This window comes from Mauremys reevesii, linkage group 5 (assembly GCF_016161935.1).
Source record: "Mauremys reevesii isolate NIE-2019 linkage group 5, ASM1616193v1, whole genome shotgun sequence".
Taxonomy (NCBI): domain Eukaryota; kingdom Metazoa; phylum Chordata; order Testudines; family Geoemydidae; genus Mauremys; species Mauremys reevesii.
The window spans coordinates 78,368,792-78,383,104 of NC_052627.1; the positions used below are offsets into that span (position 1 = coordinate 78,368,792).

Genomic DNA, 14,313 nt, shown 5'->3' on the forward strand with positions numbered 1-14,313 from the left:
GACAAATGAAAGATGATATCCGCTGAAATGAGTTACAGATTATATGTGAACTGCTATGGCTCATGTGAGCTCATGCTTTTAGTCTCAAAGCCAGAAGCTGTAAAGAATATTAATAAAGCTATATACATTTTTTGCTAGTTGCAATATAACAGATGTTCTCTAACGTAAGAAGCTTTTTGATAGATGTACTGTTCTGTTTCCAACTGGCACCAAACATAGCTCTTTAAAAATATTTGTCCTCACTAGTCTCCTGATAGTTTTACAGTAGTAGTAATAAGAAAATTCTATTGGAGGTATAAACTGCTTGTGCAGAATTTCTCTTGCAGATTGTGTGCTGGCAACTACTAACTTACATAACTAAAATGAAGAAAAAATAAGTGGCAGCTAGAAAAGATGTACTGTATATCTCAAAATGAATGGTGCTGGCAGAAAGGAATATAACAATGGCAAAGAACTAAATCCTGCTTCTCCTAGCATTGCCACGCAGGCAGGGGACAAATTATCAAAACCAGTATGTTTATGCTGTACAAGGGCTTGGATCTAGATTTGTGATCCTGTACGAGGGCTACAGATCCCTTGCACTGTGCAGAGCAGAGCTTCATTCATGCCAGGGGAAGAGCAGACTGGATCCATCACTGTGCAGATGCCACAGACACAGATCCCCACAGAGTGACAGCTAAGGAGCAGTAATGATTACTGAAGATTCAAGAATGTTTCTCCCTAGCTCCTGTGGGACCCTCATGTGAGAAGCTTATCTCTTTAGACTTGGCATATGGATGAGTGTGGGAGTTAGTGTTTATTTTTGCTTACATAGTGGATTTTGTTTTGTACTAAAATAGTCCCCAATACCCTAGTTCTGAATTTTCCTAAAGGTTTCCATCTCTCATGATTTTATTGCAAACATCACTATATTTGGTGTTTTTCTTAAAGCTCCAAGCTCCTGGACTCATGTGAATAGTTCTCTGAAAACATCCACTCAATGTACAGTGGCTGTCAAAAAAGCGAACAAAATGCTGGGAATAATTAAGAAAGGAATAGATAATAGGACAGAAAATATCATGTTGCCTCTCTATAAATCCATGGTATACCCACATCTTGAATACTGTGTACAGATGTGGTCACCCCATCTGAAAAAGATATATTGGAATTGGAAAAGGTTCAGAAAAGGGCAACAAAAATTATTAGGCGTATGGAACGGCTTCCGTATGAGGCAAGATTAATAAGACTGTGACTTTTCCACTTGGAAAAGAGACGGCTAAGGGGAGATATGATTGAGGTCTATAAAATCATGACTGGTGTAGAGAAAGTAGATAAGGAAGTGTTGTTTACTACTTCTCATAACACAAGAACTAGGAAATTCTTAATAGGCAGCAGGTTTAAAACAAATAAAAGGAAGTATTTCTTCACACAATGCACAGTCAACCTGTGGAACTCCTTGCCAGAGGATGTTGTGAAGGCCAAGACCATAACAGGGTTCAAAAAATAACTAGATAAATTCATGGAGGATAGGTCCATCAGTGGCTATTAGCCAGGATGGGCAGGAATGGTGTCCCTAGCCTCTGTTTGCCAGAAGCTGGGAATGAGCAACAGGGGATGGATCACTTGATGATTACCTGTTCTGATCATTCCCTCTGGGGCATCTGGCATTGGCTACTGTCGGAAGACAGGTCACTGGACTAGATGGACCTTTGGTCTGACCCAGTAGGGCCATTCTTACGTTATTATATGATTCCATGAGAATCTCAGCTTTTGTTTTTTAAAAAAAAATTAGGTTCTCCTGGTGCAGTGAAACATGAACCCAAAGACCTGACCAGAAGGCAAATAAAAAGACCTCCAAATATATTATTATTTTAAAATCACATGATTTTTAAAACCAAACTGGTGATTTTGGGGGGCCTGAATCATAATAGTTGAACATGTGGGATTGGCACTACTGTTAATTCAAGAAAATGGTAATAGGGATGATGAAGCCTTTCACCTGCAGTTAATTAGTTCAAGTCCAATCTAAATCTAAGTTAGTAGCATCCAAAACTGATACTGCTAGAAGGCTGTTTGGTGATATGTGTGAAATTATTTGATGGTGTCATTATAATTCATATTACAGCATAATAGCACCATTGTAAACTGGCACCCTTGTTGCAGTCTTAGCAGTGACTGCATGGGGCACGGAAACTCAACTATCTGTTTGATTCTTCCTCCAAATCAAGATTGAGGTACATTGAAAGGCAATGTGAGGCAGATTTTCACCTTTACAGCATGGCATGTGGATAAACAGAATACTTCAGTGTCCAGTGATTATCTAGTACCATATACATGAACCAAGAAAACAACTTTTCCCATCCCCCTGTTTTCTTGGTGTGTGTTTGTTTCATTAAGAAACCCAGATCAATTCATAAAACAAAATTTAAGTATAATTTGTCTATAATGTGGGCAAAATCAGAGTCACTGAGAGGAGCATATACTGCCCTTGATCTGCACACAGACCTCTTAAAGTCAACAGAAGTTGTGTACGTGAGTGTTGTCAATCTGTCTGAAGAGGTTCACAAACATGATGAGTGCCAACCTCAGGGCAGACTTTCAAGAAACAGGGCACAAACCCCAAACTGGTTGTATGTTCTATAATTACATTTCACCAATCATGTAACAAGTGTGAACTCCTAAAGCACTATGGAGTCACATGCCCTTGGGCACTCTGGTCTATCTTGCCACCCAGGCAAGCTTGCTTTTGTGATAGATGGCTCCCTACACCAAATATCACATCAATATTCAGGCTGCTCCTAATCCTAAAGGACCAGTCACTTACCCCACGTCAAGTGCACCCTAGATCTCTCATCAAACACAATGCTTGTAGCCAATCCTATAATAAACTAACTAAAGGTTTATTAGGTAGGAAAAAGAAATGAGAGTTACTTATAAGATTAAATCCAGTACACATACACACACTGATGAGATGCAGTCTTAGGTTCCAAAAGGTTATATTAGCTACTATAATAAGTAAGCTTTATATGTCCTTTAGGGCTAACCCAAGCTAAACAGCTGGGGACCCTTTGCTTATACTTAGAAACCTTTGCCCCTCAGAGTTCAAGCGGCATAGGGATACAAATTTCTCCTTAGGGATGTATTCCCTTCCCCCAGTGTTCAAGCTATGATGGGATGAGGTCTTGTGAGGTACCCTCTTATGGGTGTGGTGGAAGAAATCAATGAAATCTTTTGTCCACTGATGTTCCACAATGGTTGTCTGGTGCCATAGTTGGGGAGGAGATGACACCTTTTGTGGTAAACTAGTATTTCACACTTGGTAATGCTCCACCCCTGACTGTGAGGGTTTACAGTCTTAGAAAACATTTGTATAGTTAAGGCGCAAACACTTAAATATTACCTTATAACATGAGATACAGATATTATAAGAAAGAATAATACATGCAGCATCCTACAAGCATTTCATAAAGACTAAACACATTCTTATAACTCCAATATCTATTTTAACAATATGAAAACTCACACAGGTGAGTCTAACTGGTTCCCAGCTATGCATTTGTCAGTGTTCAGTGAGGCCTGGGGACCTTAGCATAAGCTGGCATCTGGTCTGCCAATGTCACAGGGCGACACTGGCCCTTTAAGAGGGAATAGGCCAGTGCAGCTTTGACTGGTCAGCTGACCCCAACTGGGCTTAAAAGAGGGGACCCATGTCACAGAGGAAGATAAGGTGAGAACTGCTAGAGATCAAGATAATGTAGGAGCTTGCTGAAGGAAGCTGACGGTGTCTCCTGAGCAAAGGCTGAGGGTAGGACAGCAGTAACGTGGTTTTCCAGCTGACCTCCCCAAGCCAAAGAGCCAGGGCTGAAGACCAGAAAGCAGCAGCAGGAATTTCTGGCTAACTTCTAAACTGGAGGGCTGAAGGCAGGGGAGCAGCAGAGGGACTTATCTGCTAGTGTCTTGATGCTGGAGAGCTGGAGCCAGAGGAACAGTGCAGAGCCAACTGGTTGGTTTGTCTGAGACAAAAGGTGAACAGAACGGGGTAGTGATAGATGATCCCTGAATTCCTAGCAGAGAAGAGCAGCAGGTGGTTCCTGCTGAGAAGAGCAGGGTTGCCCTTGAGTTCAAATGGCAGGGGTACTCTCCTGGCAGAAGAATATGAGAGGACCAAAGAAGAGCCTAGGTGTAGCGGGAGATGGAGTGTTGTATATGAAGTGTCAAGATTTTAAAAACTACATGCACTGGGGTGGTAAATGGGTTATGTTTTGGGATTTTTGTTATGAACTATTTTGCACCATGTTTTGTTTTTTTAACAAACTGGCTCCAAGGAGAGGTATATTGAGGGAAAAAAGCTTGTGTGAGGTTACTGGGGACTCTGAAAGAGGGAAAACAAGACAAGCACACCTGTCTGTCACAGCTTGCTGCTGGAGAGTCTCCACGGGTGGGTGCCCTATCACAACAGTGAGTCAAGGAAAATAGATGGCAAAGGGGGCCTAAATTGCACTCCTTGCACAGTCAAAAACTCCCAGTGAACTCGGAGAGTTTAAATGGCAAGGAATTCAGGGTCAGGCTCTAAATATATAATTGCCACACACAAAAAAAGATTAAAAAATTATAAGAATTTTTCCCACATCAAACTTAATGGGCACTTTTTAGATTTAATGTATTTGTGACACTTTTGCAGCCTCATATTTCCTTTGGCTGAACATTGCAGCAGAGTTGGCACCCCAGGGTACCTTATGTAACTGAAGTAAAAACTTGATTGGCAGATTTCTGTGTCTAAAATGTGTGTTTCATGATGTTTTAAAGTATTTCTTTATAGAATCTATTTTGTTCTCGATTAGACTGTAGTTCATTTCTGTTATGTAAAATCACACTTTTACTCTGGGGAGTGTCACAAATACACTATTTGCTGTACTTGTCTCTCTGTAAAATATTAAATGCTGCTTCTGGCATTACCACAGGTATCCAAAAAATCAAGTTCTCTATTTTGGTAATATGCTCAGAGCTTCCATGTAAATAGAATTTTAAATATTTCTGTGAAAAGATTACCAAGAGGGAAGTCATGCATAATACACTTGGTTAATTTGTTTGAGGAAGTGACAATAAAAGCAGAGAAGGGTGAAGAAGCAGACATTATTCACTTGGATTTCAAGAAGGCTTTTAATGCAGTACTGTGAATGATTAATGCATAAGCTTAGGAAATACAGTACTAATGATGTAATACTCAGCTGGATTTAAAAAATGGCTTGGTTACACAGGTCAGTGTGTTTGAGTAAGAACGAGGTGATAAATGCAGCACCACAGAGACCATTATTGGGTCCAGTCTTGCTCACAGTAAACATCAGTGAACTGGAAAACTGACTGAGCAGCAAGACATGCAGCATGCTGGGTATCATGAATGTGGGACAGCTGACCAGTACCCAAGAGGAGGGAGACCAATGGGATATGAAAACAATGGGGGCACTTAAGCTAACAAGAATGAGGTCACAATACAGCAAAGGACACTATGCCTTAAATTATACACATATATGGGGTATGTAAAGGATGTGACAGTGGCTATAAACTTTAAAACATTAATTAGATAAATGAGTTAATTCGTTAACATTTGTACAGCTCTGTAAAATAATACAGATGCTGTTAGCAATTTGATGTCTGGCAGAATCTGGCCGTGCTTTCCCCATGAACTGAAGTTAAAAGGGGTGTTCAAATTTACAGGCAGGGTTGGAAAATGACTAAATTGGCAACACTGCTGGGATGGGAGAGTTCAGAGACGGTGTAGGGAAATTCCCCCAGGACAGCAGAGATTAAAAGTAGTTCCCATCAGGCTGTTGTATAGTGGTCTAGGAATGGACACTGAACCATTCTCAGGACTTTGGGGTAGTGTCAGCAGGTCAGGCTGAGGCCCATTGACAGGGGACAATATTTGTGGGAACACTGGGACACTTGCACTGCCTCTTCTGGGAATTAGCAGAGATTTTAGTCTCCACGGTTGGAAAGTCTGGTGCCTTTTATAAGGAGTCAAATCATTTTAAAAATCATAAAGCCCAATTTCAATGGGAGTTTTGACACTTACTTCAGTAGGGAGCAAAATTGAGCTTTATATCTGGAATAGTGACACCACATTTGAACTATTGTAAAAATTTTGGGTAGCACATTACAGACATGATATTGCATAATTGAAAGCAGGGAGTGAAAGTCCACAAGGACAATGAGGGATCTTGGAGGCTAATATGAGAGGTTGGGAACATTTGACTTATTCCAGTAAAAATGTTAAGAAGTTAAGGTTAAAAATGCATACCAGTATTTTCAGAAAGATAAAACCCTTCGGGGCATTTTAGTTAACAAAAAGCAGCCATTAATAAAACAGGAATTTGAGTTAAATTTTCATGCAAACATTTTAAAGGATGGTAAATCACAGTTAAGGTACTCAAGATCTTTTAAATCTTCTCCCCTAGGGATGTCAGCTCACTGTCCTTGTGGGTGGAGCGTTGAAAATGTGCACAACAGAAAACAGGTTTTATGATGTGCATGTAGAAAGCAGGTCTCCAGTATTGTGATGCTTTGTCGCCACACTATTTAATTTCTTATACTGCACACACCATCATCACCACAGCATCTCAGTGTTTGCCTTTGCTTTTTTCCCCCACAGAAATTGTCATTTCCTGATCTGAAGGAACGGGGCTGCCTTTCAACAGACACGAAGAGGTGTGCAGCAGTGTATCTGGGGAGATAGATGAGCAGATGGTTGTGGGGAAAGAACAAAATCCAGCCTCTTTCTCACTGGCTGAAGATCTGGGCAGTGAACATTTTTCTCCTTCCTCTCCCTTACTCCTGGATGCCTCCTTATGCTTTCCATCTTAATAGTGGCAATTTCTGCCCCCTGCAGCTCTGCACTGCGCTATGCTCTGCCAGCTCCCAACATCAACTGCTGCCGCAGGGTCCTAGCGACCCCCAAACAAATAGTGCCAGGGCAGGCTGACCCTCCCTGCCCTTCCGCCTTGGGTGGATGGACCCTTCCCTTTTCTGGTGCAACCCTCCACCAGCATGGGACCCCCCCCCACCTGCAGTCACCGCTCCTGCCCCATGCTGGGCAAGGGGCAGCCCATCCCCCACCCCCAGTGAGGCTACTGTGAGAGGCAGCAGCAGGGGAGGAGGTGCACACATGATGGCAGCCCCACCCCGCACCCACCACAGGGGAGGCGAGGGGGCTTCCTGGACCTGAGAAGGGCCCTATGAGCACATGCAGTGACAGTGGTGCGAGGTGAGTGTGCTGCCGGGGTGGGGGACCTTCCCCAGAGCTCACTGCTGCTAGCTGGAAGAGGGCTGGGGGCAGTCCTCCTCTCTGGCCCCAGCTGGGAGCAGCCTGCCTGCACCCCAAACTCCTCATCCATGGCCCGGCCCCACCCCAGAGCCCACACCCCCAGCCAGAGTCCTCACCCCTCCTGCACCCCAACCCTCTGCCCCAGCCCTGAGCACCCTCTTGCAGCGTGAATCTCTCATCCCCAGCGCCCTCATATTTTTACATTATTTAAAAAATATATATATTGGCTTACAAGGCAGGTGGGGGGGGGGCTTGGACCCATTCAGGGCACCACCAAAAATTATACAAACCTGCCGCCTCCATTTACCTTGTTACAGAGAACAGAATTAATGCATGAAACATCGTCTAGTCTAATATATCATGTACAGCCACTATTTGCCCATCAGTGTGGCCTTTGTGGTGATGCTGAGCACAGTCGTTTGAATTCTCAACCTTTACACATAGTCTGTTTCATTCCCTAAAAGAATCATTGTCAAATGTTTCAGCTGTGATGTTTGTAATAAAAATAAATATGGTTTGAGGCACCAACTGACAATATTCTCTGAATTGGGGGGAAAAATCATTAATCTTAAGAGACAAACTGTTAAAAACAAATCAGTTATAAAAATATAGGCTCTTTCAGATAGCTTTAATTGCTAATTATCATAAACTCCGAGACTTAGTGTAGATGCCTTAGGCATCAGCTGAACAGACCTAGGATAACATTAACAGCGTTGCCATGATACCGGAGTTAAAGTATTTGAAAAAAAATTATCTTCCCCTTTTTTCCTGTTTGTCACTGAATCTTGAGGCATTGTCTGGTGGTGCCAGCTCCCTAATATGTCCATGTAAATTCAATGTCATTTCCTAGATCTAAAAGATGACCTATCATGCTAGTGTTTGCATATATAGGTAAATAATATTGTACATCAATACCATTAGCTGGAAACACTTTCTCCCTAGAACTGCCCAAATTCAGTCTTGTGTTTTCCTTCTTTGACCGAAAGCACTAAAAGAAAGAATGGCTTGATGCATGTTGGGCCTGATCCAAATTCTTGTGAAGTTAGTGAGCTGTGGATCAGCTTGTTGTGCAGAAAATTCTAGTTGCTTGTTTCAGTGCAGTACTTTTTAAAAATATGTTTGAATAAGCAAGTTTGGTTTCCATTCAGATTATCACTGACAGAATCTGTAACAATTTATATTATTTACTGTCAAGGCTAATTCCCCACTCTGGCACTTCGAGTGCAAAAGTTGGGGGCCTGCAAGGATTCTACTCCAAGCTTATACTGAACTCCCAAGGTTACAGCTTTTCTCTGACCTTGGATTGGTAGATGCTGCCACCACCCAAGTGCCAAACCCCTTTGAGAGCCCAAGAGGGCACACTTGGGAATTTCTTCCTGTGGGGTACCCTCAAGCCCTCCCCCCCAGCTCTGGGGAAGAGCTGAGAAAGGAAAAAAAAGGAAATCAGCTGTTGCCACCAGCTAATTGAACATGTGCACAAACCTCTTAAGACACAAAAATCCAATTCTGTTCTTAAAAAGGTAAACTTTATTAATAAAAAAAAAAGAAAAACAATACACTGGGAACTCAGGCTATTGCTAGATTAGGATTAAGCACCAGGAATAGCTTTCTTGATGTCTGTCTTAAAAGTTACAAGCAAAACAAAAGCACCTGGGGTTAGCACAGAGGAATCCACAATCCATAACAAAATAAAAGGAATAAACCTAATCGCGTCTTCCTAGACATTTCCGGATCTACTTACATATCTGTGGTTTTAAATGAGTAGTTTCTAGGTATGATACTGATGATTTTTTCATATCTGGCCCAAGCTTCTTACAGCATAGCTCTGTCCTGTCCACTCCTCACAACAGACAGACAAAAGGGGAGTCTTGTTTCAATTTTAAAAAGCTCTAGCCTTCCCATTGGCTCTTTTGGCCAGGTGCCCACTCACTTCCTTTTACCTATGCATAGCAGTGAGACTTTTTAACCCTTTACAGGTAGAGCAATTAGAGAACAGCTACTAAGAGGAATTTTATAACTACTGGCTGGCTGGGTGTCCATAAAAGGGAGTTATCCCCCCCACACACACACTTCATTTATCACACTTACCAACTCCTGCATCTCCTAGGCAAAGTAGGCAAAATATAAGCTTTAACCAATACATTTTAAATATTTCATTTTTTTTCTTTCCCTCCTCTCCCTCCTTATGATCTATATGAGGCCGCTTTGCATCTCACTCACTTATGCACACCCCTATCAACACCTGCCTTCCCCCACAAAAATAGCAGAATTAAAGAACCAAAGCACAGCCAGGACTGGAGTGGTGGGTATATTTTATGTATACTTATAATTCCATAGCTCTACATACACTTCCAAAAATTCAACAGTGGATAAAAATCGAAAATATGTCATGCTTTGACATATCTATCCATCTCACACAATCACCTTACAAAACAACAGTCTCCCATCACATTCTTCTTCCCTGGTTCAATTCCCTTTGGGATTTCAACATGGGTCTTCCAAATCCAAGCTAGGGTGACCAGACGTCTCGATAAAATTGGGACCGTGCCGATATTTAGGTCTTTGTCCCGCGACCTGACCGATCTTTGGTCAGGACGCAATTTGTCCCGATATTTTGTTCCGCTGGCAGCACTCGCCTTTTTTATTCATTTATTTATTTATTGCTGCTCCACCGACAGCACTCGGCTTTTTTTTTTTTCTTTCCCCTCTCGCTGCTCCACCGGCAGCACTCGCCTTTTTTTTTTTTTTGGATCCACTAGTGGACGCCCCACATGTGTCCCGATATTTTCTCCCTCTCATCTGGTCACCTTAATCCAAGCTGAGTGCCCTTATTACTGGACTAGACATTTATACAGTAACTCTCAAAATAACCAGATGAGGAGAAGGAGTTAGTTGTCATGCCCTTCCTTTCCTTTTCTTTTTATGTGGAAGAAGTGCCTAGAAAGTAAGTGAAACCTCCTGTTTTGAGGTCAAATGAAGCATTCTGTTCAACCCCAAATGAGATTTTTGGCAACTCTTTCAACTCACCAACATTTCTTTGAATTTTCAGATTTGGGCTGACCTGAAACCAATTTTTTGGAAATACCAGAGGACACCCAAAAAGGGTGGGGAGGGTTTATTAGTGGAGGATGGTTATTAAGGGCCTAGTTCTGTCAACCCCTCAAGACAGGAAGTCCTGTGAGGCTTAAGTGATGAACAGACTTCCTGCTTGCCCTCTGCACAGGGTAAATGTCACCCATAGATCTCAGTAGAAGTCCTCTATGAACCCTATTTCCATTGCATCTAAAGGAAAAATTAGATCTTTTCAACTTATCACCATTGCAAATCTGTTTTAGATCTCTTTTTGCAAAGAAAAATATCCCATTCAGTTTAATTACAATTATTCTATTGTTTTAAGGTCTAAACAACTTAAAGAGGCACTGAGCTCTCTTGGAAAACTTTGAAAATCATTCTACTTTAAATCAATTCTGCAGATGTAACTTTTTCAGATTTTTTTTCTCCTCTCACTTTTAATTACTAACACATTTACATGAAAATAGGACCTTTGTTTCTTAAGAGCTCATCTGCTCCTGATGCTTATTTCTCACTAAGATGTCAGAAGCAGAGGATTATATCTTCAGGTGAGGAATAAGCAGCAAGAACAGATGTTCGCTTAAGGAACAAAGATCTTTTTTTATGTAAATGTCCTTTCAAATAAGGACAGGTGAAGATAAAAACAGAAAATACATGCTCTGAAAGCAAAATTGCAAACGTTTTCCATGAGGCATTGGTATCTTTAAAGCAGTAACAATTCAGTGTGTAAAACTTTACAATTGAATATAATACATGGGAACACAAGAGCAAAGATAGAAGAGACTTTTGTTTGATATCACTATTAACTTCACATGAAAGAACTATCAATGACCCAGGCCTGGTGTACACTTAAAATTTAGATTAACATAACTATATTGTTCAGGTGTGTGAAAAATCCATACCCCTGAAAACCTTAGCTATGCTGACCTAATGCCTGCTGTAGCTGGGGTTAGGTGTAAGCTTTTGTCAACCTAGCTACTACCACTCGGGAAGGTGGATTATCTATAGTGACTCTTCTGTCACTCTGGGAGGCAGCTACACTATGGCATTATAGCTCTGTAGCTCTGCTGCTGTAGTGCCCATAGTGCAAAGATGGTCTCGGTTAAACTAGTTTGTTATATTGTGATGAAATTTATTGCTGTGCAGAAGGACAATGTAAGGTCCATGCATTTAAGACCTCAAAATAGGATTTACATGATGCATAGATTTTCTTGTGGCCCACTGTAGAGGAGTCAATTTCACCCACAAGGTTTTAGTATGTGGAGATATACTGGCAATAGGAAATAAAAATAACAATAGTGCATCCTGCTGGCAAACTTTCAAAATGCAATATTGTCAGTTATGCATGTCTCCAGAGTCCCTAGTTGGCTCAAGGGGTTGGTACAGTGGTTGGATGCAAAGTCTTTTATTCTCATTCTCTTTTTTAATTGAACCTGTCTTGTAGTGACTGAAAGTATAGTTACCTTTTGATAGATGTTTGATCTCTGTGAAATGAGCAGGTGGTCTCAATCCAATTCCCAGTGGACAGGCCTCCACATCACAAAACCAGCCTTCCAAATCTGTACACACTAATAGAAACTGTTAGTAGGAGAGGCCAAAAATTGACTGAGCATAAAGAATGAATTATCTGTTGGCCCAGCGGTGTTCAGATCCAGTTTGAAACACAGTGGTGGGCTAGTGGAGAGAAGACTGCAATGCCATTTGACTGTGCCGTAGCTGTTCATGGGCTAAACAGAGGACATCAGTTTCCAGTATTTATCAGTTGAAGCAATAAAATCAGTTAAAAATAAAAACAAAACAAAAAATTAAATGAAATGGGGTCTAATCTACAAGGTGGTTAGAAGTTACCGGGAATTGAAGGCCCATAATGTATTTCTCTCCTTTCAATAATTTTTGTTTCTTGATAACAGAGCTTGATTTCAGCTAGCAAAATAACTGAGTGTTTGAATGCAACCGTGACAGCCTGGGCATATAAAGAACTAGAAGACTCATCACAAAATCACACACTAAGGTAAAATATTACTGCTCTGAAACAGCAGCATGATCTACCAAATGCTATCAAAGATTAATTGGTCTCAACATCGCACTACGCATCTTGCAAAGCTGTATAATAGATGTGACTGGGAATGACAGTCATTACCTGCATGAAGCCGATCAGACAAGCATCCTAAACTTCTTCATATGCTAGGGTCCATTCTGGCGTCCAAGGTAAATGAACAGTTCATCATGTTTTCCAAAACTATGTACAGAAATGTTGGCTGTATAAAAAATTACAGTTGCAGAATGATAGAACATGAATAATTTCCAAGGTTCAATTGCCATCTCATCTAGAGTAAAATATCAGTCAGTTTCATCTCTGCAGAAGCGACACCATTTGGGTTTTTTTTTTTTAAAGTTTTGAGTATGGGTTCTTCTAAAGACAATGCAACTCTGTCAAAAAGCCAAAGGTGACACTCTACCACTTTCCCTCTAGTACGTGGGACATCAATTTGCCTGGAGCCAGGAGAAGAATGACTGTGCATTCAGAAGATTTCTTTTCATCTATGATCAGAATAAATTAATACTAATAAAAACAGAACAGAGATCCCCTTTTGACATCGTTTTATACTGTTTAAAAGACAAACATTTGCACACTGCAAGCCACAAATGGATAAAAGCTCCAGTGAGAATTTATAATCCATCTGTTAGTTTCCTAAAGAGACCACTAACTATGATTGTTTACAGGTGAACAGTGGAGGTCATGGGTATTTGCTATAATGAAAGAGTCAATTCATCACTGCAGAAGCCAACTCCACCTCTCTTTTTTGTTCTTGTTTCAGAAGGCTAATGTAAAATACAATAAAAAAGGAAATTTCAAAAAAACTTCAGATCCACAGAGAAATATCTCTTGCCAAACTAAATATAACATGCAACACTGTTCTGTTTTCTAGCAGTCTCGGCTGTCAAATTCTGATTACACAAATAAAACCACAGAAAGTTACTCTTTAGAATTTAACTAATAGCTAATGACCAAGAATTACTTTGCCCCTAGCCATTTAATCTTTGGAAACCTCTTTGTGTTATTTGTATGTCTGAATTTAATTATGAGGTGTGAACTGCCACTGTAACTGTTGCTCTATTTCTATTCGATATAGGTTCCTATACCATACTCAGACACCAATCTGAGTATCTTCCAGAAGTGTATTAAGCACTATAACTACATTTCTGTCACATGTTGCTTGTTCTTTTGTCCTTCCTGCAGAGGGAGAAGTGTGTGAAGTGGTGTCTTATTTTGATAGAGTTGTAAGTTTTGTTTGTTTTGTTTTTAAATATACGTGTTGTGGATGACGAGATTGTGATATATGAAAGCTTGGCCCAGCTAGTCTCTTAAAAATTACCTAAAACTTGGTTGAAGATCGTTTAATGTACCATGTTCTGGGTAATAACATGAAAGTTATCCATGTTTCTTAAACTAAACTCGTTCTTTATTAAGAGAACTATTTACTGAGATATGCAACTGCATCTGACATTCCAGCCATGTGCACACAGACCATTTCTCCAGTGCCTCCTCCAAACTCCTTCCAACCTATGTTCCTCTCTTCAAGTTCCATTCAGGTTGCTACAGCTTTCCTTTAACAGTTGTTGTGACTTTTGTGCAAGTGTTAGCTTACATGCTGGAGTCAGAGGTTACTAGTACATAGCCCACAGCAGTGACATGACCTTTACTGGCAGCCCTTTGTGGCCTGTTAGGCCTCACAGTCCTTCGAGTTTGCTGGTCTTGGAACCAGTCTCCCACTGCCTTATTTTTGTTATCTCTGTTGTTGAGGGGCTCTAGTTCCACCCTGTCATTGCCTTTGTTCTGTTGGTTGGTGTCACAGAATCATAGAAATGTAGGGCTGGAAGGGACCGCAAGAAGTCATGAAGACCAGCCCTTAGGGCTGAAGTAGAACCAACTAAACTTA

The 14,313-nt window shown here is 40.9% G+C and overlaps 1 long non-coding RNA gene across 1 annotated transcript; it reads left to right on the forward strand.

The window, feature by feature from the left end:
• The first annotated feature begins 3,733 nt into the window (after nucleotides 1–3,733).
• LOC120407060 lies at nucleotides 3,734–13,090 on the forward strand. Its single transcript, XR_005599771.1, has 3 exons — nucleotides 3,734–4,004; nucleotides 6,629–6,684; nucleotides 12,283–13,090. It is a non-coding gene; the product is annotated as an uncharacterized LOC120407060 (long non-coding RNA).
• The last annotated feature ends 1,223 nt before the right edge of the window (nucleotides 13,091–14,313 follow it).